Genomic DNA, 17149 nt, shown 5'->3' with positions numbered 1-17149 from the left:
ATTTTTCTGTGTTACAAACACACATCACCTAGTGACAACTGATAGCACTTCAGTATAAGTATTTGTGAGGTATATAGTACACAAGCACTAAACACATTGGTTAACTCCCAACTTTTATATTATAGTATATGAAAGAATGTTATATATTTCTCTCACTTATAGAATGTTTTCCTATCTTAAATAATGTTTTCGTCATACTCATGCCAGTCTTTAAGCTGTGTTTATCAATTGTAAGCTGATTACGACTTGGCTTGGGTTTGAGGAAAATGTCATCCACTTGCATATTAGTTTGGGTTAAACAACAATTCCAGAACCAGTCCTCAAGAAAAAACAATAAAAGCTGTATCTTGACACTTTCATATGTGTTTATTGACTCTAGTTAATAATTTAGTTTAGTGACTATTATGTGTTGTTATTATTATTCATACTTTAGGTTCTAAATATTACAAGAATACTTTTTCTCAATAGGAAAGCATTTCAAAAATTAGTTTTGTTTTCATTTTTTAATGTACAGTAAAATTTATATCGTAAAATTACATACATTAAATTTTTAAAAATAAATTTATTTATTTAAATTAGTTTCAAGTATACAGTACATTAATTAGACATCTATAATGTTCATAAAATGATCCCCACAATTGCTCTCTTCCTCCCCTGGCCCTCCACTTAGCCTTCATATTAATGCTAACTGCATTCCCTCTGCCATTCTCCTTGTCCCCAACTATCAACTACTAATTTGTACTTCTTTAACCCTTCGCTACATTCTCCCAGTCTCCCACCACCCTGCCCTCTGTCCATCACCAACATTAAATTTTTTTTATTCAGAAAAGTTAGGGATGTATTTTTGATGCTGTTATAAAATCAACATACTATGTAGGCATCTATTTTGACAGTGAAGAAAAAGTTGACACACTCATTCATTTGCATATTAGAGTTGATTTTCTGGAAACTTTCTCATATCCTTCCTTTCCCCAAGAAGGTAAACATATGCTACTTCCTTTAAAACAAAATTCTATCCATTTGCTTGCCAGTAATCGTGGCGGTTTGCAAGGAAAAGAAAAAAAATACATCCCACCATCCTTTGTCACAATGACTTACACCAGCTTAAGCAGCAGACTTCCTAAACCAAGACTTATCACTTCGGGGTTATTTCCATGTGACCTGTGGAGAATACTCATGAATAGGAGGAGAAAGCATGTGGCTTTCTCCGCTGTAGGGCTGAACTCTTTGGTGCAAGATGAGAAGGCAGTCCTGAGTGTTGTGAAGTAATCATTAAGTTACACGCTTGTCATTTCTTGTACATTCACTCAGAACTAATGCACATCACTTTTTCCAATTATAATCATTCCACCATTTAACAAGCACAAAAGGCCTTAGATTCCAATTTGCCACTGATGCCTCACTCTCACTTGCTTATTTCTCGGCATTTCCGTCTTGCTAGGTTGTACATGGCTCCAATAATACAGAGCATTCTACTTTCCTAAAACAAACTTGCAAACGGAAGCGACAACAACAGCTGGTCTCACTTTAGAGGGCAGGCCATTTTCACTGTTTTGATAATTTTTCTGTTCCTGCAATTCTTTTCTGCTGTTGTAAATACATATTATTTCTCGGTTTCCTTATTGCCAAAGCTGAACATAAATCACATAGTGATATGCTATATATGTTGCTGTTTAGGCTTCTTGGCTGGTTATATCAACCCTTCTCTGGTACATGTCTCATTTCATTCAGTTTCTCAAATCTATTTCTGTCTTCACAAGCACACATACACAAACAAGCAATTACCGGGCTAGAGAAACATCATTGTCTTCATACTTTGTTACCTTCTGCTTCCTTCAGTGACTATTAATATGTCGGAATGAGCTGTGAAACATGCTAGCTTTGGACACGCAGGCTTAAACACGAGCTACATGTAGGAGGAAACTGGTATTTTCATTTGCTGCACATGCTTTAATGATATTAAGCAATCTAATATGGTGCATACGCCGGATTTCAGTAATGCTTCTCTTGAGACTTTCAAATGGTAATGGCAATTTAAAATGACAGCCTTACATTTATATAGCTCCTTTCATCTCAGAGGTCTTTACACTTTAGGAAGTTATGTGGAGCAATCATTTCACTTACCCACCACAGAAATTCTGCCACCTCTAGGGCTTACTCTCAATACTGACTCAACATCACAGATAATTATGACAAGAGGAGAAAAGCCACAGTCAATGAAAATTGAATAGGGAATAGAGAAAGATAAAATAATTTACAAAAGAAATTTTAGCCAAAAGGTAAGAATTCAGCAAATAAACAAAAATTCTCTGAATTCTCTGAGGTTATTTAGTAACCAGTACACAAGACTGTGAACTCCCAGGCCAGCCACTAGAGAGCATTTCAGGAATTACTAATTTAAGGCTAATTCTCTGAAGGTTGATTTAGATTAGTGAAAATAAAAATTTAAAAAAAAAAAGTCAAAAAAACAGTTTTTGGCCAGAAAAAAAGGCTTAAAGTATTAAGATTCTAAATAAAGACATCATGTTTTCTTCTTGCTTAAAACTATTAATTTCCCTCTACTTCTACATACTTCTAGTGCTAGACAAAGGTTTATATACACACACACAAACACACTTTGATACCTAAAACTTTTGAAAATTATTTTTAGATATATTAATTTAAAAGCATTTTAAAAGATCTCTCAGTGTATCTATGATCACTTTTCCTTGACATGGTATATTTTATTTAGGAATTATATAAGAAAAGCTAACACATTTGCATTTAGATCTGGATACTTGGGAATACACTTAACATGCTCTGAGTCATTTGAGGCTCAATCTAGTGGAGGATAAACTAGACTCCAACGCTATACTGATGTCAGCAGTAATCAAACATGAAGTGGTCATAACCAACACTAAAATGACCCAAATGGTCAACATCTGCCTGATAATGTGGGTGTTGTTGGTCTGCCTGCACACTCCACAAAACTTTAATCCAGAACAATCTCTAAATTAAGCTTTGATTTATAGCATTTGCCAATTTCTGTGGTGCAAATATTCTCGTCATGGCTGATTTCAAGCTACCAATGCAAAATCTCTAAAGGAGAAGATGAGAAATTGGTACACAATTGGTTCCTGTGGGTGAATATAAGACACTGCAGCTCCTCATGGAACTCCACATACTGATAGTAGCCTTTCACGCAACAGTAATTCATGAACATCTTTTCTTGCCAACAAATATTCCTCTGAAAAGTAGCTTTAAGGCTGCGTAGTATTCCACATTATGGATACATACTAATGTATTTAACCAATCCCCTTTTAGTTTTTGTTCTATTTTTTCTTTAAGTATCAATATAGTGATTAATATCTTAGAATCATATGCACATTCTTCTTCTCAAAGAGATCTCTTCAACAACCATTTACCAACTAGGTAAGATGAGTGAGGGCAGAGAAATTGCTAGGGGACTTGGACTTCTAGTTTCCTTAAACTGAGGATAAAAACTTGAATAAGCTACAGGAGCCTGGAAATGAGAGAGGCAGCTTAGGTGGGAATTCCAGTGAACTGAAGCACTCATGCTCCACCACAGAGAAAATGTCAGCTCTGTGTTGCCAGTTATGATTATTGTTAAAGGGAGACTTCCTGAACACTGTAAAGATACCTTTCTGGCTCAGATTTGGCCTATGTGCCAGAGTCTCCTGCCCATAAGAGTCACTAGCAGTGGCCTGCCTTGGTTGGGGATCAAAATATTGGCCTCTCCCTGTATCTAATCGTGTAAGAATAAATTCTATCTCTAACTCATTTATATTTCTCAAAAATGTATGCAACATTTATTGATGGTAAGCTCCAAGTGGAATGTATAACAAGACAGTTTCAACATCTCAGTACTGTAAACAAATTAGCAAGTGTTGAAACTCAGCTGTTTTTTAGCACCAAATGTGTGTGTGTGTGTGTGTGTGTGTGTGTGTGTGTGTTTTTAGGTGATACTGGAGTGTTCGAGAGCTACTGGGTTTCTATACTTCTGCATGACTTATTGCACATCTTCGGGTTGTCAACTATGTAATGTCTTGCTGTCATGAGCCCAAGAAATGTTAATCTGTCTAGTTAGAAAAAAACACTATAGAAATGTGGTTTCCAATGGAATTTTATACCCAAGCAGGAAAAAGAGCGTTCCTTTGCTAAGAGGGACCAACAAGCCCTTTGGGTATAATCATCCTCTTGAATTGTTTGCAGAATTGATTTAAATTTATAGCAAGTTTCATAGACTTTGGGATACAATGCAGCCAGTTCCACCTGTAAGAAATTATTTTTTTATTCCTTTTGCAAAACAGAACACTAGCAGTGTAAGAACAGAGACACTGTCAGACCTCAGAAACACCCAGCCCTTTCTAAATTTTATAGACTAATGTTAAACATTTTAATGCACTTTTCCTGTGTACCTGTTGTTTTGTTTTGAAACTTCTATCAACTATCTTTCATAGTAAATGATAAATTGTAATATATATTCCTCAAGGTGGATTATTTCAAATTTAGACAAAAAGCTAAATGTTAATGTTATAATTTTAGTGCCCACTCCAATGTTTTCAATATTTTCTCATTTTGAAAAACAAAAACTTCAGTAATAAGTACAAATTTGCAAAGACTCCAGTGAGACCATTTGGTTAAGCAATGACATGCTAATAAAGTCAAGAGACCTGACATCTATTTAAATCTATTACTGACTGCTAACAACAGCTTGATTAATGTAGTTTCTTACTCTATAAAATGGAATATTTATAACTGATTTCATTCATGACAGAGAGATTTGTGAGGAGCACATGTGTTAATGCATGTTAAAACATTTTGGAACTTCGATTCCTTTACAAGTATAAAACAGTTTTGTTATTGAGCAACAGAGGGGGAGGGCAAAGGAAAAGACATGGAAAAGTGAAATTAAGTAAAAGGAAATGCTTAGTTCTTCACAGCATTGTTCTAAATTTGCATATAGATTAGATTTGGTGGACAATTGTATATGAGAAGCCAATTGAGGAACAAGAGCACAGATCATGAAGTTAGCTAGGCCAAATGCAAATTATGGACACTGAAAAATTAACACAAACCCACATTTACATTGTGGACAATCTTAAGGGATTTATATATACCCTGAAGAACATCAACAGACCCTCCCAACGTTAGTTAAAAATCCCACACTTGTGGTATATTTAAAAAGTTTTCTGGGATAGACTGGAAAGCGATACTTTATTGTGCCAAGAATATGCTATAGATCTAGTCAAAACTGCATATCTCTGATATCTACTTGTGGAAATTATGAATTGAAAGACATAAATGAGGACCATGAAGCTGCATTTTTAAAAGAACCACTGTGAGGCCGATGGCATAAATTAAGGCTGGGGGTAGAAAAGTTCATAATGTGCTTAAGAGAGGATGAAATATGGAAGTTTCACATGTGGATAAATTGGAGAACAATGAGAATATTATGCATAAGAAAACACACTATAAATTGGTGCAGAATGCTGTCATTAATGGTCCCCAATTTGCTCATACCTTCCTGTATTTATGTTCTTGATAGCCTCTTCTGATGTCAACTCTAATTTTGGCCATGTGGCTTGCTTTGGATAGTAGACAATAGCAGATATGACACAAGTAGAGAATTAAAAAGTGTTTGTGTTCTAGAGTATTTCCCCTCTTGCAAGCTCCTGAGAATCCTATGACCCTCACTATGTGAACAAGCCTGAGCACCTTTGCTGATGATACATGGACAATCACATCAGTACACTCACCTCATAGTTGGCACCAATTACTAGACATGGTTTTGAAAACATCTTATACCAAATAGCTATAATAGATAATGACACAGGCTAAATTTGCAAGACTGGATTTAGCTCTAGACATGTTGAATTTAAGCTTGTGGTAAAACATTGATCAAGATGATCTAGAGCATAAGCGAATGATTAAAGGCTTAAAGAAAAGGGTTTGGAAGGTACCTACTTGAGATTGTAATTTAAACTATACAAATATAAAATTCAGACTAGAGGACCTAAGGCAGAACTGTAACAAAGCCCTTCACACTGGAAAAAGTAAATAGCAAATAGCAGAGCCTCAGGGAACAGAAAGAGTCAGAACTAGGACCAGAATGTCACAGGAAACAACAAAAAAAGAGACTCCGTTTGAGTCATAGCAGAAAGGTATCAACTGTTCAGAGAAGGCATAAAATAATAGCTCAAGACAGGTCTGTAGTTTGAGCAGTTTGAAATGGTAGGTGCTAGAAAAGTAATATAAAATTGACTAAAGAAGGAGAGAGAGACATTGTGTCAACTACCTTTTGAAAAATATGAAATAAAAGTAAGGCAAGAAAAAGAAATATTTCTAAATATTTAGAAAAGATCAATGAAATATGTTTATTCACCGTTTGATATCTCATTAAATGAGACATTAATAGCTAAAGGGATGGATTCAAGTTAAAGGCAGGTTTTTTTCTGATATTGATCTTTGTCTACAATCTATTATCTTTCAAATCATTTCCAGGAAATCCTTAGAAAAAATGCATTCCTAATATTATCACTTATTAAATATGTTTAGCTCTGCTCCCTCCAAACCTCACTGAATTGCCAGGAAACTTTGGTTACTTGGTCAATTAAAAAATTTTAAGATGAAATCTGTGAGGATAAAGAAATGGTAAAGAAGACAACAGAATATTCTGTGTGTGTAATGGATGTCAACACAACTTTGGAAAACAGAATAAGGGTGAATGAATCTTAATCGGCTTGGCAGTTTAGAAAAACTGAAAATTAACTGCTTGCAGAGCAAGAAGCTAAAAGCAAATAAATTTGCACAGCAGAATCCTGGATATTATTAGGAATTGATGATTCTAGGGACCTCAAAAGATAAGAATTAAAGAAAATAGGAAGATTTTGTGAAGTCCATAAGAAACAGTTAAAGTTTCAATTCTTCTTTTCAGCTAAGTGAACACTCCTCTCAGATCATTCTAAAATTGGATTTGCAAGACATCACAACTGAGATAAAGGAGGCTTATCAAAAAAAGAGAAAGAAAAAAGAAAAAAGCGGTGGGGGGGAGTGTATTAACAGGCCACATATTGAATGTTGAAACCACTAACTCCCTTACTCTACCTTGCTCTGAGAACATTACCTATTTTGAGCATACACCAACCCTTCACGCACTTCACCCAATGTCAGAGATCAGAAAATCTGCAATCTAGAATAAAAGAGGTACAGATATTGATGAGTAAGAAGGCTGCAACCAAATGAGAAATTCAAAATACGTTAGCAGATATTTCAATGTACCTTTGCAAATAGAAGTCAGAGATAACTCAGAGAGAGGGAGGGGCAGAACAAAAAGAGAGAAACAGATCATAGAATTTAATATATGAATAATGGAAACTTTGAAAAAAGGGGAGAATGAAGGAAACAACAAGGAAGAAATCATCAATAAAAAAGTTAGAGACAGATTTGCAAAGTAGAAGGACAGCAGTGGACATTTCAACAGAGTACAATGATTGATAAAAGAACCACATCAAAACACATTACAATAATATTTCACTATACTGGCAAGTAACACAAGATCCTAAAAGCTAACAGAATATAAAACAGACCTATGCAAATGATGAAAAATCAGAATACCATCAAACTTCTCAACAGCCTTGCCAGAAGCTAAAACCGATGAACCAAAACCTTTAAAATTTCAAGGGAATACTATTTACAGCTCAGGGTTCTTCCTAATTTATCAATGAACTATAAAGCCATTTTATCATTAATCGGTTATGAAAGATTTCAAAATATTTACTGCCTATGTACCATTTTTTTCTAGAAAATTTCTAAGTTGCATGCTCCACCTAAACTTAACAGGAAAAAAAAAGAGAAAAGAGAGAAAAGCACGAATTAAACATCCGAAATGATGAGAAATATTCCTCAGAATAATAATACTGGCAGGAACTAGGTTAATAGCCATGTTAGTTAGAGTCCTAGAGAACCAGCCCAGGTTAAACTAATGTATTATCTGGTACATTTGAATATATGGAAGGGATATTTAGAGTTTTATTAGAGAATTTAGGGATGAAAGAATGACTGGGATATACAAAACTAAATAAATGGAAAAATAAGGCAATTATTAATTGTAGGCACAGTGGAGAATTTACTAGAGCTAAAATCTGCTATAGTAAAAAGTCAACATGTAAAATCTTTAAAAATCAAGAAATGACACAATATTTTTTAAACATCAGCAAAAAAAAATAAAACATATTTGAAAAAATGTTACAATAATGAAATATGTAGGCAGGTTTGTGCATCTTCATTATACTCTTCTCTCTACTTTTTCATTTGAAAATTTATCTAATAAAAAATTAACAGAAGTTTAAACATTCCTCAATGAAATATTGAGGTAAATATCAAAAGAAATAGCAGAGATTGCTGAAGACGTTTGCCTCTGAAATTAGAAATAATTGGTAGGAAGACATAGAGTGAGGCATTAGGATGAAAATATTCTTTCTGTGAATGCTCATCACTATATTTTGATTCATATAAGAAAAAAAGTCATCAGTTTCACTAAGATATACCTACATAACTGAAGACAAGTACTTGGGAACTTTTGAAAACAAAATAACTGATTTGAGAGTACTTATTTTCTTACAGAGCAACTTACTTTTTATCCAATAGAATAACTTGAAAATTACTCAAAATAATTATCATTATTAAATTTTGAAGAATTCTGTATCTTTATACGTTGTTCATTTTGTGCTTAAGTTTATTCTAGATTAGTTAGAGCAGCAATTCAGAAGGCCAACTGGATTTGACCCTAGAAAATATATATAATGAGATGAAATCACTTGCCCCACATCAAAAATCCCAGAACTCTATACTTAGAAACTATCTTAGAAGTTATCTTTGCCCAATATTTTTGGTTATCGATGAGGAAACTGAGACCTCAAGTCATAAGGTGACATGTCTAAAGTCACACATTTATATTAGCATAAAATTTTATAAAAACCACTCAGCAGTTGACAAATCACAGAACTAAATTTTGTTCCTTTAGTAAGGTCCTATGTGAAATAGGGCCTTATTTCCTCTCAAGAGAATGACTTTCAAAAGTTGGTAGCTAGGCCACCTAAAGATAATAGATTTATATTTGGGCATAATCTCTTTGTCAACTCTTTACCCATTTAAAATGAGATCACTTTGAATCAACTTGTTACAGATAGTAAGTGTGGTAATTACAATGGGTTTATTTTTAGTTAAATTGTGCTCTTGAAGGAAGGTAAGAAATGGACTTTGTTAGGGGCTGAATTGTTTCCACCCACAAAATTCATATGTTGAAGCCTCCAGTACTTCAGAATGTGATTTGGAGATGGAGCCTCTAAAGAGATAGTTGTGTTAAAATGAGATTATAAGAGTTAGCGTGGGCCCTGATCCAATCTGACTGGTGTCCTTATAAGAAGAGAAAATTTGGACACCCAGAGAAATGCCAGGGATGCGTGCATATGGAAGAAAGACTGTGTGAGGACATAGCTAGAACCGGGTCACCTGCAAGCTTGGAGAGAGACCTGAGAAGACACCAGACTTTGATCTTGAACTTCTAGCATCTACAACTGTGAGAGATAAATTTCTGTTGTCTAATCCACCTAGTCTCTGGTATTTTGTTATGACAGGTCAAGCAAACTAATGCAGACTTAAGGAGAAAGCCATTTAGAATGGAGTGTGGGTTGCCCTGTATAATTAAGTACTATGGACTCATGGTTGTGTTGTGTGGGTAGAGGATTCTGCTCTTAAATATGCTTTCTTTTCTCCTGGAGGGGTGGAGAGGACTAGGAGCAATCTGTAAGGGTGGAGCCGATTCTTGGCTTCATCCATGGCAGCTGCTAGAACTCTTTTTCGTGCTGCACCCTGAGGAATTTACATTAACGGAAAATTCAGGATAGACACTCATCTGAAAGAGGAATGGTGGTAGGCTCAGAATAGTATTCCTTTGAATATTGAATGAGATGACATCACGTTTTGTACACCATGCTTTTACATGTTTTAGTTCACCTTTCAAATGTTTACTGCTTTTTAAAAGAAAAAATTAGGGCAGTTGTCCATGAAGCTGGATACCAAAGTTATCTTTTAAACTAGAATTTTACAGCACTTAGCACAGTTCTGTAGTGAGTCTTTCCTGATTAAGGTATTAGGATGAGAGTAGAAAAAACTATTTTCTTTTCTAATGTTCCTTGCTTATGTACACAGATAACAAGCTCATAATATATTTCTTAATAACTTTAATAGTAAATATTCATGACATATTATATTAGATAACATGGTTTTCAAGTCAGACATCTGAGTTTGGTGTCAGCCTCACAACTGTGAGACCTTAGGCAAGTCACTTAACTTCTTTCACCTCAGTTATCTCCCTTATGAAATGAGAATAATATTACCTAATTTACAGGGTTGCTTTAAGAATTAAATAAGATGCATATAAATCTCTTAGCATGGTACCTGGAAGATAAATTATTCTTTCATCAAACCAAGACATTCTAAATATCTGGAATTGCTTCATTTCTAGATGCTTAGAGAGCTTTTTCCAGCATGAATGTTCTTAGAATCTTTTTAAATGGTCAAAAAAAAAAAAAAAAAACTTTCTGAGGTTTAAATCTTTCATTATGCCTTTGCAAGTGAACATTTTCTTAACTTGGAGAAAGTTGTATTGCTTTGTAAGCATAAAACAACATTAATTTTATGTGGCATTGAACGATTCCAAGTCCAATCGTGTGACAAAACTAGCCTATGTCTACCTGTGCAGCATAATCTGTTTATGTTGCATTGGAATATCAATCTAGAAATGCCACTTTCCTTGAGCAGCAAGTAATTATCTGGAAGAAACATATTTTATCACTCCCTATAGCTGGTATCAGGCAGCAAATCTTTTGTCCCTAGCACATGATCCCGTGTTTCCTTACAAATTGTGCTGCTGAACAGGACTGTACCTTAACACTTTTAAATAAGATCTTGACACTAGTGTCATTGTGCAGGCTCGGATCTGGACGACAAGATTTTTTTTCCCTCCCTTAATTTAAACGCACTATTTTTCATCAAATGACAAGCATACATTATGGTCTCCATTCTAACTAAGGCTCTAAAGGCTATTTCAATTTGACTAGAGCGGTTTTCTGCCAAATGGCTACTCTAAGTTACACAGTGCACATTACCCACCAGAAAGCACAGAGTTGATGAGAGTGCACTGTCAACTATCCTGAACATCGATATGGGGTTATTTGATTTGAAATTGGATTCTAGCCTTCCTTGATCTGTTGTATAAATGGAGAAGCATGTGTTGAAGAAATTCTCACAAAGTTTATGAAGAATGTGCTGTACTTCCCCTGCTAGAGTTTGTCTTTTACTTTGTTTGACGCTAGCACAGATTCTCATCTCAGTGATAAATATTCAAAGCTAAAAGTAGGAGAGTTGTTTTTTTTTTTTTAAGTAGAACGAAAACTTAGGAAAAATTATTCTATGCATGAATTTCTTCTGTGATATGAGTTGGGTGCAAGTTGCAGACTTTTGTAGCAGAGTGGCATTGTGACCCTTCTTTAAACATTTAAGACTTAGTTCAGAAGTTCACTGAATATGATGAGACATGATTCTTAAGTACGGAGCCTTCAAAAAAATCTTCTAAATATATAATATTCTCAGCAAGACATGTCAGTCATTGTCAAGATGAAAGTCGTTTAAATGCTAAGTTCCTAGTAAACTGTATCTATATTGTAGGGCTCTATTCACAAAGCAATACCTTAGCAGTATGTGTAGAGCATACAAAAATATGTCGTTTTATTATGGGACATGCTGAACTCTGGATATTGTGATGTGAGGTTGGGAGGGAGGGAGTTTGCTATGCAAGTTACATGCTTATCACCAGTATGTGGATGGCCCTAAGGGCAGCACAGAGAACTTCAGAGAAAACATATTAAATGGGCATGAGGGAAGCATCCTTTTGACCCACATAAAAGGGCCTTTGTGTAGACCTCATGAGCACAAGATTTTATTTTTGAGTGGATAAAGATGTGCAGTTTCTTTAGAATCAAAGGTAGATTGGCAACACTTTCAGTAAATGGCAAAATAATTATGAGTGTATTGGGTATTCAGTGTAAAACATTTATCACTTTGAATGGTTTTGGCATCAGAGCAGCTGTAACAGGCAATCCCACAAGAATACCTTTGTAATTTAACATTAATTGATGCTCCTTTATTGTAATGGCAGTTGATAAGTTAAAAGACACTGAATTGAAAAATGAAAATAAAGTGCTTTGACCAGTCCTTTACAGTTTCTGCCAGTAACTGGAAAAAATTAGCTCTAAAATAAAGCAGACAGAAACAGTGCCCAATTTTCTAGGAAGACCAGTGTAGATGGTAGTGTTTGTGTTTGTATATTTATGAGTGCATATACTTGCTCATGATTAAAATCTAGTATCTAACTTAGAAAAATGGATTTTTTATGAATATTTTAGAATAACTAAAATATTACTGCATGTGTGGTAGATTGATTATAAAATGGCCTCAATTCTCCATCTTTCCTGTATCCACAGCCTTTGTGATGTGACTTTGCAGCCCCTCCTATCAAGTAGTTAATTCTATTTTGCTATCTCTTGAAACTTGTCTGGTCTTTGGACTTACTTTGGCCACTAGAATATCAAGGAAATGACAGTCTGCCAGTTAGGAGCCTAGGCTTCTACAATCTCTCTTGAAACCTGTCCAGTAGCCATGTGAAAAGCTGAGTTAGCTTCTGAAGGATGAAAGACACAGGAGTAGAGAAGAATTATCGCAGCTGGGTTCTTCCTTGAAAAGCCAGCCTCTAGTTGATCTGCTGATTAATTGCAAATTCCTGAAGAATCCCAGACAAAGTCACTGGAATTAGACTCAAACCAGAAGAACCTTTCCTCTGAGCCAATCCTAAATTGCAGACCTTGAGAATAGTGAGCCAAAGAAATGGTTATTATTATAACCCACTGTATTTGAGGGTAGTTTTTTTAATGCAACATTAGGTAACTATTTCAGCATGGTAGATTTAGAGAAGTTCTAGATTAAGAAATATAAAGCTAAAGTTTTACTTTTAATAGCATTAAGCTTCTGATGTAAAGTCAATACAATATTCTAGCCATAACATATTCTATAATCTTCATATATTATCTTTATTTCCTTAGCCTTGTGCCTGAAATGCCTTTTCCAAAGGTCCAAATTGGACTTATTATTCAAAGCCTGGGTCACATACTTTTCCTCCATGAAGGTTCACTGATTTCCTTAGCCTGCTCCTCAGAATTCCCTAGAATTTTGATTTTACTTATATAATGCCACACATCACTATTCTCTTGTATTTGTTTTTAATATGAGTGGTTTTTTCACCCTCTCCAAAAGGCAAAAATGGTATCCATTTTTGTAACCCTCAAATCACCTTGTGGTACCTAGATTAAACTAAGTAATCAACAAATATTTGAATAAACAAATATAAGAACAAGCTAAGAAACCAATCTGGATCCCAGCCTCCCTCTCTATATTCTTGGTGTTATTGTCGAGAGAAGTTAGGCTGCTCACAGAACACTTAAACAAATATAAAGGTTTAATACTCTTAATTAATACTGCTATTGTATTTTGGGCTTTATTTCTATGCATTTCCTCTTCCTATAAAATTTTTATATTCTGTAAAATAGGATATTTTAAGCTTTTTTGAATACATAATAACAGTAAAACAATACAAAGGTCATTTGGTTTGTTAAAAATTTAAAGGAAAATTATCTTTCCAATATTTATTAATTTTAATAGAGATTATTTTTTTTTTTAAAGTATCCAGGTTTTTTTCCCTCTCTTTGCTTCTTCATTCAGAAGCTGCGTTTCTGGTCTACAGAATTAAATTTGAATTTATAGAAATATAATTTTTTTCAAGGTCTTTTATACATCTACAAATATAGAAAAAGATAGGCAATTTTAGTCAAATTCTTTAAAATGAAGATATATAATTTTAGATCAGTATACATTTTGTTATTATTAAAGCGCTTTCCTTAGATCTTTCAGAAATAACTAAAATTGTTTCAGTTTTATCTAAAATGTTTTCTTGCTCCTTATTGCTTTGCTGCATTGGCTAATTTTTATTGTTTCTCTGCTACATAAAGTTGCCAATATCAGGTTAACTTTCATAGCAGTAAAATAAGAAAAAAATTTTGAAGAGCAGTGATGATTCAGTTAAACGTTCTTTATTAAATAATAATAAAGTTGGGATGATGACTTGTTCACTGAAGACATTTCTGAAGTTATCTAAATCATATAATCCACTTAACCTTAGGTAAACTAGGCTCACTTTACTCCATTTTCTCAGTCACTACCAGAAACATTAAAGATTTGGATCGATTCTGGTTGCTATCATTGCTGCTTCAGAATATGAATAAAATATTTCTCCCCTTGCACCATTACCAACATAAACTTAGAAATGTCTACACTAGTGTTTCTCATACTAGTGTCTGAATCATCAGTAGCCCAAGACATATTCTTGGGTAACCCAAGAAACTTTCTAAAAGTTGTACTTTAATTCTGTGATAATTTAAACATACACATACTTTTAAATAGTTATAAACAAAAACATATTTTGTCAAGATAATTAATAAATTGGAAGATACTTGCTTAGAATAAAGCTTTGGATTTAAAATGCTATTTCTGGACCTCGAGTTTAAGAGAGATAATCTCACAAGTTCAAGAAAACCTTTCCTTTTGAAGTGGTTTATTTATTCCTCAAATTTGGGAAACACTAGTCTATAACCACAGTGGATAAACTTTACTAAAATGACTCATTTAGAAAACAAATCTATTTTTTTTTTTTAATAAAATAAGAAGGTATTACCTACTAAGAGCCTAGTGCTGTGATTGACACTGTTTTCATGGAGATTTCAACAGAATAGGGAAAACTAACAATAAACAAATAAACCAACAAATAAATTGTTTGAACTGGTGGTGCATATAGACGAAGACAATGTGCAAAACTGACAGGCAGTTTTAAGACCAAACTCAGGACAACTTGGCTAAGTTTCCTGGGTGATTGGAATGTGTGCCTGAGGGCAGGCATTTGCTTTGCATGATTTGAAACTGGCTTAAATAACTTAGACCATCTAGGAATTCTAATACTCAAGCATGGGTGCATATGTAGGTCACTAACATTCCACCTCTTTGGTGACAGGACTGTTATGTTGTTTGTTTTCTGGTATAAACGAATAAATTTATATTTTACATTAATAAGGTGAGCATCACTATTTTGAATCAATATGCAATCAATGTAATTACTCTCAATTTTTGCTTTTAATGTGACTTAATAGGTAGAAAATGTTAACAATGTCTATATATTTGTCTTCCAAAAAGTTTGAAAGCTTATTAAGTTTTAAAAATTCTATAAGAATCTCAAAATGCAAATTTTGCCCATATGGTTGCCATGTCTGTACTTCCTTCTGCTTGCATACGTACTCGGACTCAAAGAGACCATCCCCATAATGAACAAACACCCAGGCAGAATTCGTGGTGTTTTTTGTTTTTCCTAATCCCATAGAATTGATATCTATATTATAATATTTGAATTACAATGGTCATTCTTACTTTGCTTTGTTCATAGAGACCCTGAGCCCTCAAAGTCTAGGCAGCACTAACAATAAATAGGTTTATTAGAGGGAGGCACTAATCAAAGCACTCTACAAGTATTAGCTAATATAACACTCACAACATCATGAAGTAGGTACTTTTATTACTCTCATACTATTGTTACCCACTCAAATGGGGAAACTGAAACACAGAGAAGTTAAGTAACTTGTCCAAAGGTCACACCGCAAGTGAGTGAGAAAGCCAAGATTTGGACGCAGTCAGTGTAGCCCCAGAGCCTATGCCTTAATCATATCATGAGGTAACAATGAACACTAAGCTGAACAAATGAATCATGGTTCTCATGGAAAAATTAGATTTTTCTAGCAAAAAAGAGTCCATTAAGAGTACTGTGATGGTTAGTTCTGTATATCACCGAGCTAGGCTATAGTACCCAATTATACAATCAAATGGTAATCTACATATTGCTGGGAAGGTATTTTGCAGATGTGGTTAACATTTACAATCAGTTTACTCTAAGTAGAGGAGATATTACCCTTGATAATGTGGGTGGTCTCACCTATTTAGTTGAAGTTTTATGAGCAAATTCTGAGGTTTCTTGGAAAAGAAAAAATTCTGCCTCAAGACTGCAGCATTAACTCCTGACTGAGTTTCCAGCTAGCAGACTTTGAACTTGTCAGCCCTCACTTAAAAATATATATATATATTTATATATTTTACATAAATTTATATATGTAAATATATATTTACATATATATGTATATTACTCTATACACACACGCACACACACACACACACATACTCAGTCCGAAGTAATTTTAATAATTTGTGAAAAGTTTAAGCAATAATTGTTGGTGACAGATTGGAACTCACTTCTGCCTGGCTCCCAGAAGTTTGCCTTTCTCATCATGCTACTAATAGGCAAACTTCAAAGAGGTTTGTCTCAAGGGAGAGTACTCAAATCTTAGACCTAGTAGAGCAGCGTTTGCTCATGGACCATCTCATCACACTGCCCGATAGCTCACATAAACTATACTTGTTCATACTCCTTTTGAGCCCCACTTTACATATAACAATGAATTCAAAAAGTTTCATTGTATTCTGGCATAGTGTAGATTATGCAAAGTTACTTTTCTTTTTCCTTGATGAAGAGCAGGTATTAGAATCTCTCCTCTGCCCTCCCTACAATGAACCTTTTCTGAGACTTTTCATTATTTAGAAGGTGACCAAAATATAAGACTAAGAGGTTAAAGAAAAGAGAGCTGAATTTCTTCTCTTCTTTCAGTAATTTCAACTGAATTCTGAAGATCAGATAATATCGTTCTGGAAACCTACCCACTTCTACTCTATCTGTTCCTTTTTAAAATTTTTCTTTCTGTTTACTCTCTTTTTTTCACTCATAATACTATCTTCCCAACATCAGGTGGAATGATTAAAGAACATTGTCAATAATAAGTACATTAAATGTTAATCTAGAGTAATTTTTTTATACTTTTCTCCATCTTCCTTATCTTGTCATACACCCAATAGAAACAACGTATCACAGAATTGAATATAGACA

This window comes from Pteropus medius, unplaced genomic scaffold (genome assembly GCF_902729225.1).
Source record: "Pteropus medius unplaced genomic scaffold, Ma_sr-lr_union100, whole genome shotgun sequence".
NCBI classification, from domain to species: domain Eukaryota; kingdom Metazoa; phylum Chordata; class Mammalia; order Chiroptera; family Pteropodidae; genus Pteropus; species Pteropus medius.
This window is presented reverse-complemented; position numbering follows the sequence as displayed.